Genomic DNA, 21705 nt, shown 5'->3' with positions numbered 1-21705 from the left:
AATATTTTAATATTTTAATATTTTAATATTTTAATATTTTAATATTTTAATATTTTAATATTTTAATATTTTAATATTTTAATATTTTAATATTTTAATATTTTAATATTTTAATATTTTAATATTTTAATATTTTAATATTTTAATATTTTAATATTTTAATATTTTAATATTTTAATATTTTAATATTTTAATATTTTAATATTTTAATATTTTAATATTTTAATATTTTAATATTTTAATATTTTAATATTTTAATATTTTAATATTTTAATATTTTAATATTTTAATATTTTAATATTTTAATATTTTAATATTTTAATATTTTAATATTTTAATATTTTAATACTTTAATATTTTAATATTTTAATATTTTAATATTTTAATATTTTAATATTTTAATATTTTAATATTTTAATATTTTAATATTTTAATATTTTAATATTTTTATATTTTCAATACTTTTATTACATGATTCGCATTTTTTAAAAAATCGTTCAAAAAAAGTTCACACTATGCAACTATAACATTACAATGAAACTTACTGTAACAAAAAATTGGAAAAAAATGCGTTATGAGATTTCCAATAACAAAACCATAATATTTGCTGTATTCATGAAATGTACAGTACTTTTATTGTTTCAATTTATAACATTTCCAATAACAAAACCATGAAATTTGCTGTAACCATGAAATCTACGATAACTTTATCGTCATTCCAATGAAGTTAAAAAAAATCAACCATAAACTTACCATAAATATTATAATATTTATTGTAACTTCATGGTTTTGACAATACAAATCATCATATAATTTTATTCGGGGTTGCCTTAGCGGTAACCCCGAATCGTGTCCGGACGAGGATCTCGTCAAGGCACACAGGAGGATGTACCGACAAAATTTTCAACGATTCGGCGATTCAACCACCTCTTCGACGTTCGCAGCATCTACACCCGGATCCGGAGGACACCTCCCAATGTAACCCATATTCCACTAAATTTTGCCGTTGAAAACCAGACGTCATCTTCACCAGGATACTCCGGAACTGAGTGGACCTCCCGCCGGCATGGCACCGATGCATTCTAGGATGCATTACAAATCACCACTCGCCTCCACTGAATCATTAGCCGCCACACGGTCACCAACACGGACCGCCCGTCGTGACCGTTCCCGAGTCCGAGTTCGACAATAACTGACGTTGTGATGGCGACGGAACCGACCGCCACCGTAGGGATGATTCCTGCCAAACAGTCGTGCTAGCTCAAACTCATCGAGTACGGCGCTGACTAGTGAAGTCCGAACAATCCGTCCGGCAAGCGAAAGTACTTACGCGATCAGCTGATACAGCTCAAAATGCGGCAACGGCTCACGAAAAACCGGGTGGATCTTCGTAATTGGTCTAAACCTCGGAGGAGGTGTCCACGGGATGGGCTAGCATCTCTGAGATGCTGTTGCCGACGTTCATCAAGGATTGCATGAGCGGAGGAGGAGGAGGAGGCGGTGTGAACATGGGCCAAATGAGACAACAACACATGCCGAAATTACCGTCCGGATCGCAGCCAAACAAACAATCTCAGCAGGGCATGAATCCGCTGGAGATACTAAGCGTGAACGAGAACAAACGGACCGGTACCAGATGTTGTCCCTCAGCAACTGCACTCGGCAGTTTTTTCGTTGTAGTTAATTTAGCATAACATACTTAGAGTACGTAGAAAATAATAACATCATTAATATTAATAACAATATGCACCCGTCGTCAAGCAGGGACTGCCCGTCGTTTCTGAGACCGAAACGAGAAATCGACGCCACTGCCAGCACCATCAACCGAGACAACACCAAGCGCCAAGCCAGCAACGGCCTCCACTGTAACAATTATCCCGACGCGGACCGGAGGAGTCCAAGCGAAAATACTCGCGTGATCAGCTCAAGAATGCGGCAACGGCTCACAATAAGTTCGCGAATCTGCACAACAGTTTGGAAAAGATGCAGCAGCCGAAAATTATCAAAGCATCTCATGGGAGATGGTAGCGAAGGAAGAGAAGGCAACATGGGTGAAATGAGACAACCAACCATGCCGTAACGACCGTCCCAGCGGGTCATCAGCGGCCAGTTCGGTTTGCAGTTAAACAGACAATCCTAGCAGGACATGAATCTGGTGTCGGAGTTTACCATGGAGATTCTGGTAAGAATGGCTTGCTTGTTAGTTTTTAACTCAGAGGTCAACGCCTCCAGACAAATCCACCTCTCCCTGGTCTAATAGCCACGGGGATCGGTGGTGAGCTCTCCACTGGCCTCTTTTATCAAACGCGGCGAGCTTTCGGAGAGGACTCCTCAGCTCTGGGTCGAGATGCAACAGGGGGAAGCTGATCAGGGACTCAAAAGAAACACGATCTTTGCATTGTACTTGCTTTTATTACTTACGACGGTGTCATGTAGGTGTGTGTGTGTGTGTGTGTGTGTGTTTTTTTTTTTTTTGCAAGGTTGGAATCTGCTATCAGACACCTGAGAATTCATTTCTCAGGTAGTGTGGGGTTGGGAAAACAAAAAGAGTTTTCCCGACCCACTAAACCAGTCCTTGAACGCCGTGCCCTTTTCCCCCCGGGACCACCTTTCGGTATAACTTCGGGGGGAGGCGTTGCATTTTCTGCACTAGTCTACTTACAGGATCCATGCCGGGTGCTAGAACCATTTCCTGTTCTACATACATATGAGTCCATGCGAGGGTTTAACCGCGCCCAAGAATCGCGTTGCTTTAGATCGGTTAGTCATATGCAGCCCTCTCCTTGGACCATCGAGACGTGTACCGATTTGGTAGAGCCAACCGTCATAACGTGCTCTCCTTCACAGCCACACTCGTGTGTTCTCAACTCCTGTGACCATCGAGACGTGTACCGATTTGGTAGAGCCGACCATCATAACGTGCTCTCCTTCACAGCCACACTCGTGGGTTTTCGACTACACAGAAAAAAATATTCCTGTGAATTTACATTATTTATCATGTACCAAAAGGTATCATGATAAATGATGTATATTTACATTAGGTTCATCGGAAATTTAAATTAGATTCATTGGAAATTTACATTAGTTTTAAAAATTTACATTAGTTTTGAAATTTACATTACTTTTGGAATTTACATTAGTTCAAATCAACTAAATCTAATTAGCCAATGGGAATGAGAAGCTCGACTTAGATTGCAGTAGGAAAAGGGTGTGGCCTATGTTCTATTTTAAAATGATTGAAGCGGGCAGCAAAATGAAATTCTGATTTTAAAAAGTTGTTTCACAGGTAAGGGACGCTTTCTCGTCGACGGCCAAGTGGAATTACGCTGGACTGGAATCGAACGAACGACGGGTAGGATGTTCGGTTTTACTGCTGCTACCCGCTGCCGACTGAGCCATCTTCGCATTTTATAAACGAGCGGCAAAAGCATCAAATTGTTCAGGTCGAGGCTCAGGCAGTGGGCCAGCGAAGTATGAGAGCGATAGAAAGAGAACCAAATTTAACTATTTTTAGTTCGGGTAGCTTTGAAGTCAACGTTTGGCAGAAATACATTGGATACAGGGGCGCCGACTCTGGGGGGCACGGCCCTTTTTGCCCCCCCTAAAATTTGACTGGGGGGGCTGCCCATACATTGTGCCCCCCCAGAAATTTTGGAAGAAAAATATTATTATAAATATAAAAAAAAATCACAGAAATAATTGAAAATAATATCTAAAACTTAAATGGAACATTGTTTGTACACACTGATACAAATCTTGTAAGCGAATCCGCAAAATAGTTCAAAAACATTTGTTGTTTTCGAAATCGCTGAAATTTTTTGAACAAAATTGTTTACAATTTTCTGGATTTAGATGCAATCTTTTTCTAAATCGACAACGTTTTATCTATATCACTGTGCTCTCTAGGAAAATCAGTAAGCTTAGTACAAGAGCACAGAGGCATCGGTATATGATTTGAGAGATGTCGTCAACATAGATTTTATGGATTTGCTCATAATATTTCTATTTGTGCATGTTGTTCGAAAAACAAAACCACTTCTTCCATAGCACTTACGCAAACTCTTGCGAAAACAATCATCAAGTTTTCAACCGCAACATTCTGCGATTTGCCATTGTAAATCAGGATTTAGCAAGTATAAACTGAAACACTATTCAAAATGGTCATTTTTTGACTGCTTTACATTAACAAAAATGGTGATAAATTCGATAATTTTTTAGAGAAATTTTAAAAAGGATTTGAAAAGATTTCAAACACATTTGTTAACCGTTAACCGTTCTATACCAATTTTAGCCGAAAAATACAATTGTTTCAAAAAAAGTAAATTCTTCAATTCTAATTTTTGTATTTTTTAATCCGAATGAAACTTTTTTTAATCGATTTAGTGTCTTGGGCAAAGTTGTAGGTATGGATACAGACTACACTGAAAAAAAATGATACACTGTAAAAAAATTTGGTGATTTTTTTTATTTAACTCTTTATCACTAAAACTTGATTTGCAAAAAAAACACTATTTTTAATTTTTTTTATTTTTTGATATGTTTTAGAGGACATAAAATGCCAACTTTTCAGAAATTTCCAGGTTGTGCAAAAAATCATTGACCGAGTTATGCATTTTTTAATCAATACTGATTTTTTCAAAAAATCGAAATATTGGTCGCAAAAATTTTTCAACTTCATTTTTCGATGTAAAATTAAATTTGCAATCAAAAAGTGCTTTAGTAAAATTTTGAAAAAGTGCACCGTTTTCAAGTTAAATCCATATTTAGGTGACTTTTTTGAAAATATTCTCAGTTTTTCATTTTTTTTAAATTAGTGCACATGTTTGCACACTTTTGAAAAAAAAAAATTGAAAAGCTCAGAAAATTCTCTATATTTTGCTTCTTGGGACTTTGTTGATACGACCTTTAGTTGCTGAGATATTGCAATGCAAAGGTTTAAAAACAGGAAAATTGATGTTTTCTAAGTCTCACCCAAGTAAACCACCATTTTTTATTGTCGATATCTCAGCAAGTAATGGTCCGATTTTCAATGTTAATATATGAAACATTTGTGAAATTTTCCGATCATTTCGAAAACAATATTTTCAAAATTTTCAAATCAAGAAAAAATGTAAGTCTTGGTTTAAAAATTTTGAAAATATCGTTTTCGAAAAGATCGGAAAATTTCACAAATGTTTCATATATTAACATTGAAAATCGGACCATTACTTGCTGAGATATCGACAATAAAAAATGGTGGGCTGTTTGGGTGAGACTTAGAAAACATCAATTTTCCTGTTTTTAAACCTTTGCATTGCAATATCTCAGCAGCTAAAGGTCGTATCAACAAAGTCCCAAGAAGCAAAATATAGAGAATTTTCTGAGCCTTGTAATTTTTTTTTACCTTGTATAATTTTTTTCAGTGTAGTCCATATCCATACCTACAACTTTGCCGAAGATACCAAATCGATCAAAAAATTCCATCAAAAGATACAGATTTTTGAATTTTCATACATCATTTTTGTATGGACAGCTGCCAAATTTGTATGCAAAATTATATGGATAAACTAATGATGCAAAATGGCTTTTGGGCATACCGAAGGCACCAAAATAGTTTCAGTCGGATTAAAAAATACAAAAAAAAATCGAATGACCGAAATCTGAGAGAACTGCTCAGTTATGAAAATGGTAAGAACTGGGTAGTTATTGCGCCTTCCACAGGTCAAAAACTGAAACAGTTGCTTTTCTCCATACATTTTGACGATTTTTCCCACACTTGGTGGTCAGTGGTCATAAAAAGCTCAAATTTGGAACTTAGGCTAGTGATCAATCTTTGGTTTTAGGGAGTAGCCTCAAGAAAGCTCAGATTTGGACCACCCTAACCAATGTAATGCTAAAACTATGGGATAAATGAAATGTTACTGAATGGAACAATGTTCAAATCTGCAGCTCAATTTTTAATTATTGGATCCATAATCTACGAATACTGATCTCGGCAACGGACAGGCAAATTACTTCGTTTGATCAATCTATTCTTGATTCTCTATCTTACAAATTATTTCTGTGGAGAGAACACACACACGGCGTCTTTTTCAGGGGGGTAGTATTTTTTTAGAAATAGCAAGAAAACTGTCATATACATATGAAAGTGTGGAACATCCCCGTTCATTTGCGGGGCGAACGAAAATCTTTGGTCGGGAAAAATCAAAGTTATCCTCATTTGAAGTTTTTGAACTTTTTTCCTATGGGGCGAAATTTCGTCTATTTCAATTTAGTATTGTTATAAGTCTACATGGGCATGATTTATGGTTCAGATCATATGATTTCTTATGGGAAATGATGCAAGGAACATTTTCCTGAAGCACGCAAAGTGATTGAAAATAAGGGAAAAAAAATATAAAGGTTTTGTTGGAAATTTGGGAGATTTTCTGATAAAATTGCACACCCCTTTTCCAAAAACCGCAATGTTTTTGATATTCAGATCATTATTTTGATTAATTCTTTTTTGAGAAATGTTTCTGGGCCCATTGAGTATATAAATCACTACAGAAAAGTGTAATTGGTTGGGTTTATGCTCAACTGTAAGCCACTTTTATGAATTTTGGATTTTAACCGAATCAACATATTTTTGTTTGTTTTTGTTATAAAATGTACCGTTTCCATTAGATTTTCACATTTGTATTAGTCTTATTAAACCTCACAAGAGATCTCGTACTTATTTTGAGGTCAGGTGATAATATTGTAAATCAAAATCAAATCAAATCACCGGAGTAGGCTTGGTTTGGTGTGTTGTTTGTACTTATGGCATGGAGACGACTCCTACACCTGGAATGACTTGACGGCCTAACAACCAAGGCCGGGACCGACGTTTTACTTCCTCATCTGATGGAAGGTTGGAGCAAATGGGAATCGAACCCAGAATCATCCGCTTACAAAGCGGACAGCGTAACCATTCGGCCACGCACTACCACTGTGAATAATAAGATCAATTATTTGTGTATTTTTTAATTTAATTTTCAATTTAATTGTTGTATTGTTCGTTGTTTCAAATTTGGATGCCAGACTTGTTTAGTATGTTAAGCTCAATTATTTGAGATTGAATTTATAGATTTACATACATTTAAACGTTTTAATGATTTTTACGCAATATTTATGTTATTACCAATAATTGCAAGTTCAACTCTGTAGTTTCAATACAAATAATATAGCCCAAATGGAAATACAAATTAACAAAAGGCATAGAAATAGAAACCTTGTGATTGTATTTACACTGCATGTCTCAATTAGATACAAAAAATATCATGTGGACCATGTACTCACAAAAAAAAAGTGAAAATTTACTGTAAACGGTACATTTTATAACCAAAACACACAAAAATATGTTGATTCGGTTGAAATCCAAAATTCATAAAAGTGGCTTACAGTTGAGCATAAACCCAACCAATTACACTTTTCTGTAGTGATTTATATACTCAATGGGCCCAGAAACATTTCTCAAAAAAGAATTCATCGAAATAATGATCTGAATATCAAAAACATTGTGGTTTTTGGGAAAGGAGTGTGCAATTTTATCAGAAAATCTCCCAAATTTTCAATAAAACCTTTATAACTTTTTTCCCTTATTTTCAATCACTTTGCGTGCTTCAGGAAAAATGTTCCTTGCATCAATAGACGAAATTTCGCCCCATAGGAAAAAAGTTCAAAAACTTCAAATGAGGATAACTTTGATTTTTCCCGACCAAAGATTTTCGTTCGCCCTGCAAATGAACGGGGATGTTCCACACTTTCATATGTATATGACAGTTTTCTTGCTATTTCTCAAAAAATACTACCCCCCTGAAAAAGACGCCGTGACAATCATTGTTTTGAGATTATTTTTAAGGTAGTACACACAATCATTATTTTGAGATTTTTTTAAGGTAGTACAATTTAAAAAAAATGGGAAAAATTTCGGGGGGGGGGGTCTGCAGCCCGGTAGCCCCCCCCCTGGCTACGGGCCTGAGTGGGACATTTTTATAGTCTGGAAGGTATGACTTAAACTTCATTACACAACGGTTCAAACTTTAACGTGTTTATTTTGAGAAGTATGAATTTTCAAAAACACTTCAGTAGAAATATTCATACAATTGATACAAATATTGCGCCCCTAAATATTGTTTTTATATTTTAAACCAAATTAGTTAATTGTAATTCTATTTTATAATTCGGCGCCCTTTCTGTTTCAAATATCTAATGAAGATGTTATAGCTGACATGAATATTATGTAAAATCATCGATTTTGGCGCCCCCCAAGGGCTGGCGCCCTTGGCGGTCGCCAACTGCGCCAACCCCTAGGTACGGCGCTGATTACCAGTATCAAAAACCATAAATTTCGATACCCATATTGCCCCAAGTCGTATGGTTCGATAAATGTCCCCGGTAGAACCTTCCCTCAGGGCAATGGCACTCCGGGTGTGGCCAATCCTGCCAAAATGTCCATTTTCATCACCAGTATCAAAAACCATGAATTTTGATACCAATATTGCCCAAATTTGTATGGTTCCGTAAATGTCCTCCCGGGAGAACCTTCCCCGGGGCAATGGCCACTCCGGGTGTGGCCAATCCTGTCAAAATGGCTATTTTCATTACCAGTATCAAAAACCATGAATTTTGATACCCATATTGCCCCAATTTGTATGGTTCCGTAAATGTCCTCCCAGTAGAACCTTCCGCAGGGCAATGGCCACTCCGGATGTGGCCAATCCTGTTAAAATGGCCATTTTCATTACCAGTATCGAAAAACCATGAATTTTGATACCCATATTGCCCCAAGTCGTATGGTTCGATAAATGTCCCCGGTAGAAACTTCCCTCAGGGCACTGGCCACTCCGGGTGTGGCCGATATCCTACCAAATTGTTCCCAATCATTTCGGTATTCCGGTGACCGTTCTGGCAACCGTCAATAACTTCTTGGACCTCCTCTCAAGTTCGTGCACCACCTGTTTCTTTCAACGTGTACGTGTGTGTGTGAGCAATGAAATTTCCAACGTAAGGTCCGTCTTTGATGAAATTCTGATGGACACTAAATCCTCCAGAGGCTAACTTTTAGCTTAAATAGTTGGCACGGCATCCACGCAACAAAAACAGAATGTCACGCCGAGGGCATGCGACGGTAACGCTACATTTTCGAAAAAATATGCATTGACACCGCAGATAGAGCTTTAAGACAAAGTCCTTTGTCAAAAGTTGATAAAAAAATCTGCAATTTTTTTTCCGTGTACCTATTTTATTCTCAAAAGTCCTCAACAATACCTACAATTTTGCCGAAGACACCAAATTGATCAGAAAATTCACTTAAAAGTTACAGCTGTTTTAATATTTACATATCATTTTTGTATGGACTGCAGCCAAAATTGTATGGAGACTTGTATGGGTGAACCAATGACGCAAAATAGCTTATTTGGTCATAGGGAAGGTCCCCACAAAGTTTATGTCAAATCAAAAAATACAAAAAATAAAAATGGTCGAAATCGGCCGATTTCGTAGAGTGTTGCTCACCTGCAAAGAAATCATCAACAAACCTACTCACCAATTCCACTTCCTCAGTTGCAACACTTTAATTTGCCACTTCAACAATAGCCAAATAATGTAATTTTCACCTTTCACATCCTCTCACTTCATAATTAACAACACAAACTCAACAAATCGACCGCTCTCGTTCGAATCCTGACTTGAAATGACAGACGTAAACAATCCCAAGTTCAATTATATTCAACCAACAAAGTTTTTGATTTTTCTAAAACCAAAGCTAACAGTCGAGCACGTTCATTCGAGTTCGGGAAATCTGTTAGCCTTTTTGCATTTAGCATTTTCAACAAACAGGTTATTAAATTAATATTGAATTTTGGTTATTTTAACTGAAAATTGGCAGTCATCTTCGCCGCCAATTTGACTTCCGGTAGTTTTTTATGTAACATGTAACATCCTTGAGCAGAACTGTTAAATTCTAATGAAAACACTAATTGATTTGAAATTGAATTTTACTTTAAGGGTGCACAGCAACGAAGGATGTTGTTGTCTTCTTATTCCAAAATTGTCAAACTTACGGACCCAATCCGCAAATACGGGATTGTAAAATTAGTGAAACTTTGTTGTAAATTACTTTGTGGACAGTATTTTAGGGGAAGAATTTAAAAAAATATTTCGATAGTACCCGTAGTTTTAAAGATACTAAAATGTCTGCAACAAAAATCTGGATGCAAATGATCTGGTTGCTGTGCACCGTTAAACAACTCGATTTATTCCACATGTTTTTCTTTCCTGAACCTGCCAAGGCTTCTTTTATAATCCGCTCTTTGAAATCCTGCGGTGGGATTCCACACCTAATAGGAAGATACCATCGTGCACCGACACCACCAGGTGCCAAGTCCCGTTTCCTCCTTGAGAACTGAAAGAACACCCAAAACTCTGTTATGTACTTGAATGTACTTCCTGTATCTTGATTGAACCTGAATTGAAAATTGAATAAAAGATACACTTTAAGATGTTCGTCAAACCACATTGGTTGTTTAAATCAACGTATTTGCAACAATAAATTTATTAGCAGTGCTTTGTTCTCTATCGATCATAAAAACAAAAAAAAGTGCGACCATCAAAAATAATACCTACATCATTTCATGTATTGTTTATACACTGCACATTTTCTATATTTTTCACAGGGATGTATGGAAAAACTTGTTGATGGCATAAAACAAAATATAAAGCTCGTATATATTGTCGGCGCGGGAGTTATTGGAGTTGAAATTCTTGCTTTGATATTTGCTCTATTACTCTGTTGTGCGATACGAAGAAGCAGCAACTATAAAAACTAAAAAAACATGCAAATTTTTAAGACAATGTAACTAGAAATACTCTTCAGAGATATATACATTCAGCTGCAGGCTTCCGGCAAATTATTCATTTTTTCGCTAAATAAGAGCAAGGTAAAGTATCGTTTTTTTTTTATTAAATGATAAACAAATCGCTTATATGACGTAATGCTAAATGGCAGGGTATCTTTAATACATTTGAGAATAATAAATGAAATTATTGTTGTTTATTGGACATTTTCAAAAAACAAACTCTAGAAAAAAATTCGACTAGCTGTCTAGCGTGTGGGGCAGAATGGGCCACCTTAGAAGCCATTTTGTTTAATTTAATTATTAAGAATCGTTGGAACTTACTTATATCAAAAGAGGCCTTTCCAACACTTCTATAAAAAAGCCTATAAAAATCAAACATTTTTTGAAAAAAGTGTAAATATGATGAAAAAAAAGTCGTATGTTGTAAAATTATCATCAAAACTAGCAAAATTCATTTTGTTTAGAGAGCCTGGAGTTTATTAGAGAACGGCCATCCTAAAACAAAAGTACCAATCGAAGCACGAGAACTGTCAAACGGAGGTACCAATCGAGCAGAAAAAAATTCAGTTGGCGTTCAATCGATGGGAAGTATTGTAATTAGGGTGATTTATATTTAATTCGAAAATGTGCAAAACACAAATTGAAAACAATACAGTTTAAGGGTGCACAGCAACGAAGGAAGTTGTTGTCTTCTTATTCCAAAATTGTCAAACTTACGGACCCAATCCTGCAACAATGTGATTGTAAAAATAGTCAAACTTTGTTGTAAATTACGTCGTGGACAGTACTTTAGAGGACGAATAAAAAAATATTTCGATAGAACCCATAGTTTTGAAGATACTAAAATGTCTGTAACAAAAATCTGGGTGCAAAAGCTCTGGTTGATGTGTACCGTTAAATTTTCTTTTTGATTTGATTCGTAAACTCATTATGTCGTTGCGTGTTAATGCCGCTCAAAAATGGTCAGTTTCGGGCGCTAATAACTTCGCGGGATTTTTTTTTGAAAACTTTTGCAAACGCAGCATTTTATTTTAGATTTACACCAACCATAAAGTATGTTTAAGAGCGAGTTTTTCACCGATTTTTCACCGTTTTGGATGAAACTTTCAGGGTTTGTTTGTCTATACATGAGATGAACTCATGCCAAATATGAGCCCTCTACGACAAAGGGAAGTGGGGTAAAACGGGCGTTGAAGTTTGAGGTCCAAAAAACATGAAAAATCTTAAAATTGCTCGCATTTCCGTAAAACTTAATCAATTCCAACTCTCTTAGATGCATTCGAATGGTCTTTTGAAGCCCTTCAAAATGTGCTATAGACATCCAGAATTGGTTTGACTTTTTTCTCATAGCTTTTGCAAATTACTGTTAAAAATTGATTTTTTTAAAACCTTAATAACTTTTGGCATCAGCCTCCAACACCCATACTCCCATAGGTCAAAAGTTAGGGAATTTCATGGACTATAAGCCTACGGTATTAACTTTTTGGCCAATCGCAGTTTTTCTCATAGTTTTACGATTTTTCTAGAACAAACATTTTACAACGTTAGTTTTTGCCCTGTAGGCCTCCATAGCGGCACTTTTTGGTCTCAATTTTGACATATTCGGAATCCTCAGAAAATTTTACATAAGATTGAGGTGTTGGAATTTAGAATTTGATTGGAAAAAATGCCATTTAGAATTAATTAAAATATTATTTAGCATTTTGTCGGATTAGGGGTAAAACAAATTTTCGCCTACTTGATACAGCATTCGACTTATTGATCATAGGGTAAATAAGATCTATTTCTTTTTTCAAAAATGTTTTATTTAATTATTTTTAAATCAAAATTACAACTCCAATACTTCTAACTTACGTGAAATTGTCCGAGGATTCCGAATATGACAAAATTGAGACCAAAAAGTGCCGCTATGGAGGCTTACAGGGCAAAAACTAACGTTGTAAAATGTTTGTTCTAGAAAAATCGTAAAACTTTGAGAAAAACTGCGATTGGCCAAAAAGTTAATACCGTAGGCTTATAGTCCATGAAATTCCCTAACTTTTGACCTATGGGAGTATGGGTGTTGGAGGCTGATGCCAAAAGTTATTAAGGAATTAAAAAAATCCATTTTTAACAGTAATTTGCAAAAGCTATGAGAAAAAGTCAAACCAATTCTGGATGTCTATAGCACATTTTGAAGGGCTTCAAAAGACCATTCGAATTCATCTAAGAGAGCTGGAATTGATTAAGTTTTACGGAAATGCGAGCAATTTTAGGATTTTTCATGTTTCTGGACCTCAAATATCAATGCCCGTTTTAACCCACTTCCCTTTGTCGTAGAGGGCTCATATTTGGCATTCATCTCATGTATAGACAAACAAACCCTGAAAGTTTCATCCAAATCGGAGCACCTCGATACGACCTCTAGAACAAACCGAGCAGAATCTACAAATACTGCCTCTTAAACTCAGTTTGTTTTGGTTCAATTGACTGATCAAAAGAGAATCTGAAAAGAGTCACGCAGGTGCTTTGACAATTGCTGTGCTGCAAGCTATTTTGACTGATGTGCATGTAGTGGTGCCAGTTGCCAGATGTCCGTTCTCTAATAAGCTCCAGGCTCTCTAGTTTTGTTGCATTAAACCAGGGGGATGCTAAAGACCGCCATCTTGGGTGATTGAGATTGATAACGGGGCAAAATGCGCACAGTGAAAACATTTTTTTTTTAATAATTCAATTTTTGTTATTAGAATTACTGTAGTAAAAGTCGAATTACACAGTAGTTAAGTTAAACGTTTCATGTGATAAAAGTACAACTTTAAATGAGGTCATCGGCCCGATGTGTGCTTAATAATCCCAACTTTAGTAGTTTATTTTGCAAATAAATTGATAAAAATCACCTCACAAACATACACTAACTTTTAAACGTACATTGCGGTAAAATTTTACATAAAAACAATAATTACTTTATTTCCATTTTATGCCTGCAGTTTTTGTACTTTTTTTTACAGTGCGCAGTTGCTTTGTTTTGGTTCCGTAACGAACAGCTGTTCTTTTGTGCTGGAGCCAACCCTCTGGCACCACTGTAAATGGCTAGAACGTTTGACAGTCACCAAAACCTCGAAGAGCCCACGTAGTTGTATTAGTGAAGAGCCCACGTTGTTTATCGTGGGCTCTTCACTAATACTACTGCGTGGGCTCTGTGAGTGTAGCAGTATAGAGGAGAAAAACAACTCGCGAAAAAAATTTGAGGCTAGGAATTTTGACAGGTATGATTTTCGTAAAGTATTCGCCTCCTTTTCTCTCCCACAGAAAAACTGGGGACAATGTAGCTGACCAAACTGATAAAGTCACTCACAAAATGAACTTTGAGTGATTTGTGTTCATTTCTGACGTCACGATTTTCTCCTCTATAGACGAGAAGCCTCAGCCTAGCCTCAAAATTTCCGAACAACTCGTTGCAATCCCCGGCAGGGAGTAACCGACCAAGTGCAGAAATATCCGTGATTTCGGTGATTGTGGCAGAGCTGGTCTTTCCGAGCATCCTTCGATGTGCTTCGATAACCTTCTCCGAGGACTGGCCCACTCCCGCTGTCGACTCGCACAGGGAATCGAAGAAATCGGGTGCTTGTGTAGAATCCGACCTTTCGTGGACTCACAAGAAGTTCTTCGCGAAGTGGTCCGCACAAATTTGAACTTTGAACTTGCAAAACCGTCTTCATCGCCACTTCGCGGGGCTTTATCCATAGTCTCTGGCGGGAACTTGCGTTTGGAAATCCGTCCCGTGTCCCGTGTCGTTATTTTTTCATGGAAATCATTTCAACATTATGAAATTATGCCTTTTTTTACCACGCGGTTTGTTTATTTTCAAATTTTGACAGCAAATGCGTTCTTCATCTTCTTTGTTGTCTTCATGTTCACGTCGAACATTTAGGTTTCATAAACATGGCCGTCGTGACAGAGGGCTGGCTGGAGCCGAAGTTGACATTTCCCTTTTGTTCTGTTGCCGAAGTTGACAGCTTTTGTTGGCTACGGGCGAGCTGCCTGTAGTGAAATATAGATGTCGCCCCCTGCATTAAACGTGATTTGTGAAGTTGACAGATTTGAGAAAACCTATTTCATTGGTCCAGAACTCACCTCCAAAGAAAAAAGGGTCAAAGTTCTAGGGACTTTTCTTCACCCTTTCTGGTTTTCTTTGGCTATCGCTTCTCCCGCTAGGGCAGACGGTAATAACAAAATTCATGCCATTTCAATAACAAATACTGTTAAAATAACAAAAAATGTTATGGAATCTTCTTGAAAAAACCATTTTTGCATAAGAGTTTAATAACATTTTATGTTATCATAACAAAATTTGTTATTGGTCTGATATTTGTTGAAAGAAAAAACAACTTGGGAATAACATTTTTTGTTATGGAAGAATACCTTCAACTGTTATTGGGATGATCGGATTAGTTGTTAAAATAACAAAAAATAATAACAAAGATTTGTTCGAAGAATAACTAAAAGTGTTATTAGTCTGTTATTACAATAACAACCCAATAACACAAATTTCATAACGACGAATAACAAATTTTGTTATAAATAACATAAAATGTTATTGGCCTAGTATTTTCAAATATCAACAAATGTTATTCCCAAGTTATTTCCGTCTGCTCGGGCGGGCAGACGGTAATAACAAAATTCATGCCATTTCAATAACAAATATTGTTAAAATAACAAAAAATGTTATGGAATCTTCTTGAACAAACCATTTTTGCATAAGAGTTTAATAACAGTTTATGTTATCATAACAAAATTTGTTATTGGTCTGATATTTGTTGAAAGAAAAAACAACTTGGGAATAACATTTTTTGTTATGGAAGAATACCTTCAACTGTTATTAGGATGATCGGATTAGTTGTTGAAATAACAAAAAATAATAACAAAGATTTGTTCGAAGAATAACTAAAAGTGTTATTAGTCTGTTATTACAATAACAACCCAATAACACAAATTTCATAATGACGAATAACAAATCTTGTTATAAATAACATAAAATGTTATTGGCCTAGTATTTTCAAATATCAAAAAATGTTATTCCCAAGTTATTTCCGTCTGCTCGCCCATTATTTTTTTTTCTTTACCGTTTCTTTACCAAGTGCACACTCTACAATAACAAAAAAGGCTGGCCCATTTTGCCCAAGTGGATTTTTATTTAACGTCTCCGCTACCAACAAACCCCCTCCCCCCCCCCCTCCCCATTTGTCCTAGATCATAGATTTTCAGCCAGTAGATGGAATATATTCACCTTCTGAATCTTCAGCATTTATTTTTTATTTTTTATTTTTATAAATACCTTATCGAAAAAAATTCGCAATTGTAATAATGAAAACCTTTTCCCATTGCAGATTTATCGAGAACAAAGAACAGCTATGTCGTTTTCTGCAATTCATACTGAATTTCTTTGACTAACTGGATGTGCTTACAAATTATGTAGATAAACATATTGCACAAATTTTATCAGATTTACCAATATTTTTATGATTGTTCAAAAGCTAGTTTTAAAAACACACCTTCAAAGCCAAAAACAAGATTGTGCCAATATAAAAACTGTATTTAACATAAAGATCTTTTCCATTTTAAGCTACATAAAATCACAACAAGTTTGTTAAAAGAAAAAAAATTATGTAACGTCATGATTCGAATTTCCGGACGCTTCGAAACCCGGGAACCTCATCTTGTTTTATCAATTATTTGGATATAAGTTCACGTTATGAATGTCAAAACTGTGTTAAATGATGAATTCTAACATCAACTTTCATTTAAAGTTCGTTTGAACGCTGTAGTTAATGCCAAAACAATTATATAAAATAAAATTATAAGTTTACCAAAAATGTGAAACATTTCACTGAAATATTTCATAGGCGTCCGATGCACCGGAAAGGAAAAGCAGAAATTTATGGGTTTGATTTCCTTAAATTCTAGCAAATTTTATATGAAATCTCGATTGTTTTGATGTTAACCGCTTATTAACCAACATTTCAGTCCAAATTTGTGCTGTTCATAAGCAAAATTGAGTGTCCGGATTTCGAATCAGCTTTTATCAGTGTCCGGGATTTGAAGCACAACAAGTAATTTTAATTTTAAAATTCTGATGAAAATTTGTTAGAATAGACATATTTTGCATGTATTCTCTTAAAACTGACTGTTCATACTACATCCTGATGATATTTCTACATTTCTAACTTGTTACATGGTTTTTTGCCAGCTATAACAAAAATGATATGCTACTAAGTGTCCGGATTTCGAATCATGACGTTATGTGTATAACGTAGAACATAACATTACATTTCTAATACTTTTTGAATCTCATTTAATTATTGAAAAGTTAAAAAATGTATGGAAACCAAAACCCACAGAAAACACAAGACGATATAAAATGATCAAAAAGTTTAGCACAAAACATATTTAGGAGCATTCGTAGACCATCATTAAATATTAACGTCAAATAAGAGAATTGAATGTAAGGTCGAAATGGAGCTTATCCAAATAAATTAAAAATACTTAAATAAGTGCTCGTAATAAAAAATAAAACATTTGAATGAGTGTAATAAATTTACTGTGTTGCCATCTGTAGGGTCTGACCCTCCGAGTGTGCTGCCCTTTGGCACAAGATGTGGGAGAGTAGTTGTGTGAGAGAGGGAAAGGACGCGAGAGAGTTAGTCTGATGCGGACAGTGGATAGGAGCGGATGCAGCGACGAGCTGCCGCATGACGCGAGTGGTTCCGGGTGAACCGGATGTCTGTTCCGGGACGGCCAGCGTACGGACTTCGGTCAGAGGGCGGACGGGTGGACGATCGGCAGCGATTACGAGCTGCGTCCGTTACGCTAGGACCCCACAAAGTTGGCGACGAGGATTAACAACAGGTATTTGAAGCGCGGCAGGTGTTAAGGGCTAAGAGAACCAGCTGGGAGTTTTTTCAGTAAAATTGAAATATCTCGAAAACGATACATTTTCTCAACAAACCGACCCGACATTTTGTAGCCAACATTCTTACGCACCTACTGGTTAAATATGAGCTTGATTGGTTAAGTCTAGCCTGAGTGGTTATCTTTTTAGTAAAAGGTACTAAAACACGTTGAAAAATGCCTTATTTTCCTCCCAACTTTTTTAAGAAATGAAAGCCTTTATGGAAAATCTAAGCTCGACAGTTTGTAGTCGAGCCAATTACCTGCAATTTGATATATATAAAGCCATACTTTAGTTGTAAAATAATTGAGTGGTTATCTTTTTCCCAAAAAATATCTGAAACATAAACAAATTCGCGCAGATTTCTACTCTCTCATTTTGTCTCGAGCTCGCGTGCTGACAGTTCGTTTGCAGTGGTGCCAGAATATTTTCTTTATATTTTTTAAAGACTTTTTAAATCATTATATTTTTTTATGAATTTAGAAATTTCAGGTAGGTTTTTTCTGAAGCTACAGTTAGTTGGTGGTTGATCTACGGTCTGTTGAGAAGTTCTAGGACATCTACCAACTCTATGGAGTTCAGAGATGAAGGTCAACCTGATCAATGGCTGCTTATATCAATGACTATGAAGTTGGAACATCTTCAGGTAGCTTCAGTGAGTTACACTGGGTAGATCTATGATCTGTTGAGAAGTTCTAGGACATCTACCAACTCTATGGAGTTCAGAGATGAAGGTCAACCTGATCAATGGCTGCTTATATCAATGACTATGAAGTTGGAACATCTTCAGGTAGCTTCAGTGAGTTACACTGGGTAGATCTATGATCTGTTGAGAAGTTCTAGGACATCTACCAACTCTATGTAGTTCAGAGATGAAGGTCAACCTGATCAATGGCTGCTTATATCAATGACTATGAAGTTGGAAAATCTTAGGTAGTTTCAGTAAATTACAGTGGGTAGATCTATGGTCTGTTGAGAAGTTCTAGGACATCTACCAACTCTATGGAGTTCACAGATGAAGGTCAACCTGATCAATGGTTGCTTATATCAATAACTGTGAAGTTGGAACATCTTCAGGTAGCTTCAGTGAGTTACACTGGGTAGGTCTATGGTCTGCTGAATAGCTCTAGGATATCTACCAACTCTACGGAGTTCAGAGATGAAGGTCAACCTGATCAAAAGTTGCTTATATCAATAACTATGAAGTTGGAACATCTTCATGTAGCTTCAGTGAGTTACACTGGGTAGATCTATGATCTGTTGAGAAGTTCTAGGACATCTACCAACTCTATGTAGTTCAGAGATGAAGGTCAACCTGATCAATGGTTGCTTATATCAATAACTGTGAAGTTGGAACATCTTCAGGTAGCTTCAGTGAGTTACACTGAGTAGATCTATGGTCTGTTGAATAGCTCTAGGATATCTACCAACTCTACGGAGTTCAGAGATGAAGGTCAACCTGATCAATAGTTGCTTTGATCAATGACTATGAAGTTGGAAAATCTTCAGGTAGCTTCAGTAAATTACAGTGGGTAGATCTATGGTCTGTTGAGAAGTTCTAGGACATCTACCAACTCTATGGAGTTCAGCGATGAAGGTCAACCTGATCAATGGTTGCTTATATCAATAACTGTGAAGTTGGAACATCTTCAGGTAGCTTCAGTGAGTTACACTGAGTAGATCTATGAACTGTTGAGAAGTTCTAGGACATCTACCAACTCTATGGAGTTCAGAGATGAAGGTCAACCTGATCAATAGTTGCTTTGATCAATGACTATGAAGTTGGAAAATCTTCAGGTAGCTTCAGTAAATTACAGTGGGTAGATCTATGGTCTGTTGAGAAGTTCTAGGACATCTACCAACTCTATGGAGTTCAGAGATGAAGGTCAATGGCTGCTTATATCAATGACTATGAAGTTGGAACATCTTCAGGTAGCTTCAGTGAGTTACACTGGGTAGATCTATGGTCTGTTGAATAGCTCTAGGATATCTACCAACTCTACGGAGTTCAGAGATGAAGGTCAACCTGATCAATAGTTGCTTATATCAATAACTATGAAGTTGGAACATCTTCAGGTAGCTTCAGTGAGTTACACTGGGTAGATCTATGATCTGTTGAGAAGTTCTAGGACATCTACCAACTCTATGTAGTTCAGAGATGAAGGTCAACCTGATCAATGGTTGCTTATATCAATAACTGTGAAGTTGGAACATCTTCAGGTAGCTTCAGTGAGTTACACTGAGTAGATATATGGTCTGTTGAATAGCTCTAGGATATCTACCAACTCTACGGAGTTCAGAGATGAAGGTCAACCTGATCAATAGTTGCTTTGATCAATGACTATGAAGTTGGAAAATCTTCAGGTAGCTTCAGTAAGTTACACTGAGTAGATCTATGGTCTGTTGAGAAGTTCTAGGACATCTACCAACTCTATGGAGTTCAGCGATGAAGGTCAACCTGATCAATGGTTGCTTATATCAATAACTGTGAAGTTGGAACATCTTCAGGTAGCTTCAGTGAGTTACACTGAGTAGATCTATGAACTGTTGAGAAGTTCTAGGACATCTACCAACTCTATGGAGTTCAGAGATGAAGGTCAACCTGATCAATAGTTGCTTTGATCAATGACTATGAAGTTGGAAAATCTTCAGGTAGCTTCAATAAATTACATTGGGTAGATCTATGGTCTGTTGAGAAGTTCTAGGACATCTACCAACTCTATGGAGTTCACAGATGAAGGTCAACCTGATCAATGGTTGCTTATATCAATAACTGTGAAGTTGGAACATCTGCAGGTAGCTTCAGTGAGTTACACTGGGTAGATCTATGGTCTGTTGAATAGCTCTAGGACATCTACCAACTCAATGGAGTTCTGAGATGACATTCTTTACAAAATCGACCGACATTATAAAATTTTGATTTTCATATTTTTGTATTTTATAAATATTATGAGGAAACTCAGAGAAATTATATAGCACCTTCAGAAAATCAGCATTTTTGAATAAACTTTTTCCCACTTCTACAGATGCCTCTTATGTTCATTTATGTTCTTCAAGGGTGTTCCCCTCAGGAACTGGGAAAGATTTACTTTTTTTAAGTTATGTATTTTTTTAAGAGTTTTACTATTATTTCAAAACTCTCTTTATCATAACTTACAAATTTGCTCAAGACACTGTATCAATAAAACAATTCCTTCAAGAGATCGGCAGCAAATGACCAAGAAGGTTAAAATACCTCAAATAAACTAACAAACAACGACATCCTTTCCAAGATACGGATTTTTGAATATATACAAACAATTTTTGAACGGACAGATGTCAAAATTGATGCAAAATTCTTTCGCTTTTTTGCATAAGGAAGCCACCTATACATTTTTAGCCATTATTTAGATTTTTTCGTTTATTTCTCTTTTTTCGAGAAATCTGAAATAACTCAGGGGGGCACTGTTAATTCACAAAATCGACGGGTAAGCGTGAAGTTTCAATGTTAAAGTATCTCGTATATCATGAGTTTTACTAGTTTGCATGCTCTTGCAAAAATAAAAATAAATAATAGGATTTTATTTTATTATTATTATTTGGAATCATTTTTGGTGGGAAAAAGATAGTTTATCTTCAAACTATGTAGAATAATAATTGGGGAAATTTTTGTATGTTTGGATGGTTAAAGACTCAAAATGAATTCCGTCTAAATTATTGCAAATGTTCTGATAGAAACATGCTTGGTCACTTTTCATAAGCTATTTATTATCAGATATTGATTAAAAATGCATTTACGGAAAAAAATAAATATTTTTTTAAAATTACATGCCAGAATTTCAACATTTCAATGAAACAACCATTGGAAAATGCATTATACACCCGAACAGTGGATATGCAATCATTAGTCATCCAAAAATGTATGATTTGACGAAACAA

The 21705-nt window shown here is 35.9% G+C and overlaps 2 long non-coding RNA genes across 3 annotated transcripts in view; both read left to right on the top strand.

The window, feature by feature from the left end:
• LOC128093335 (uncharacterized) overlaps positions 1 to 21705 on the top strand; it is a 77484-nt gene that overhangs the window by 9504 nt on the left and 46275 nt on the right. The gene's annotated exons all lie outside the window — the stretch shown is intronic.
• Positions 846 to 17419, top strand: LOC120429886 (uncharacterized). 2 transcript variants are annotated; one of them, XR_005607507.2, is made up of 4 exons: positions 846 to 1704; positions 1765 to 2182; positions 10677 to 10940; positions 16226 to 17419. It is a non-coding gene; the product is annotated as an uncharacterized LOC120429886 (long non-coding RNA). The 2 variants fall into 2 exon arrangements; XR_005607506.2 differs by having other exon boundaries at positions 930 to 2182.

The sequence above is a fragment of the Culex pipiens genome, chromosome 3 (assembly GCF_016801865.2).
Source record: "Culex pipiens pallens isolate TS chromosome 3, TS_CPP_V2, whole genome shotgun sequence".
Classification (NCBI taxonomy): Eukaryota; Metazoa; Arthropoda; class Insecta; order Diptera; family Culicidae; genus Culex; species Culex pipiens.
This window is presented reverse-complemented; position numbering and strand designations above follow the sequence as displayed.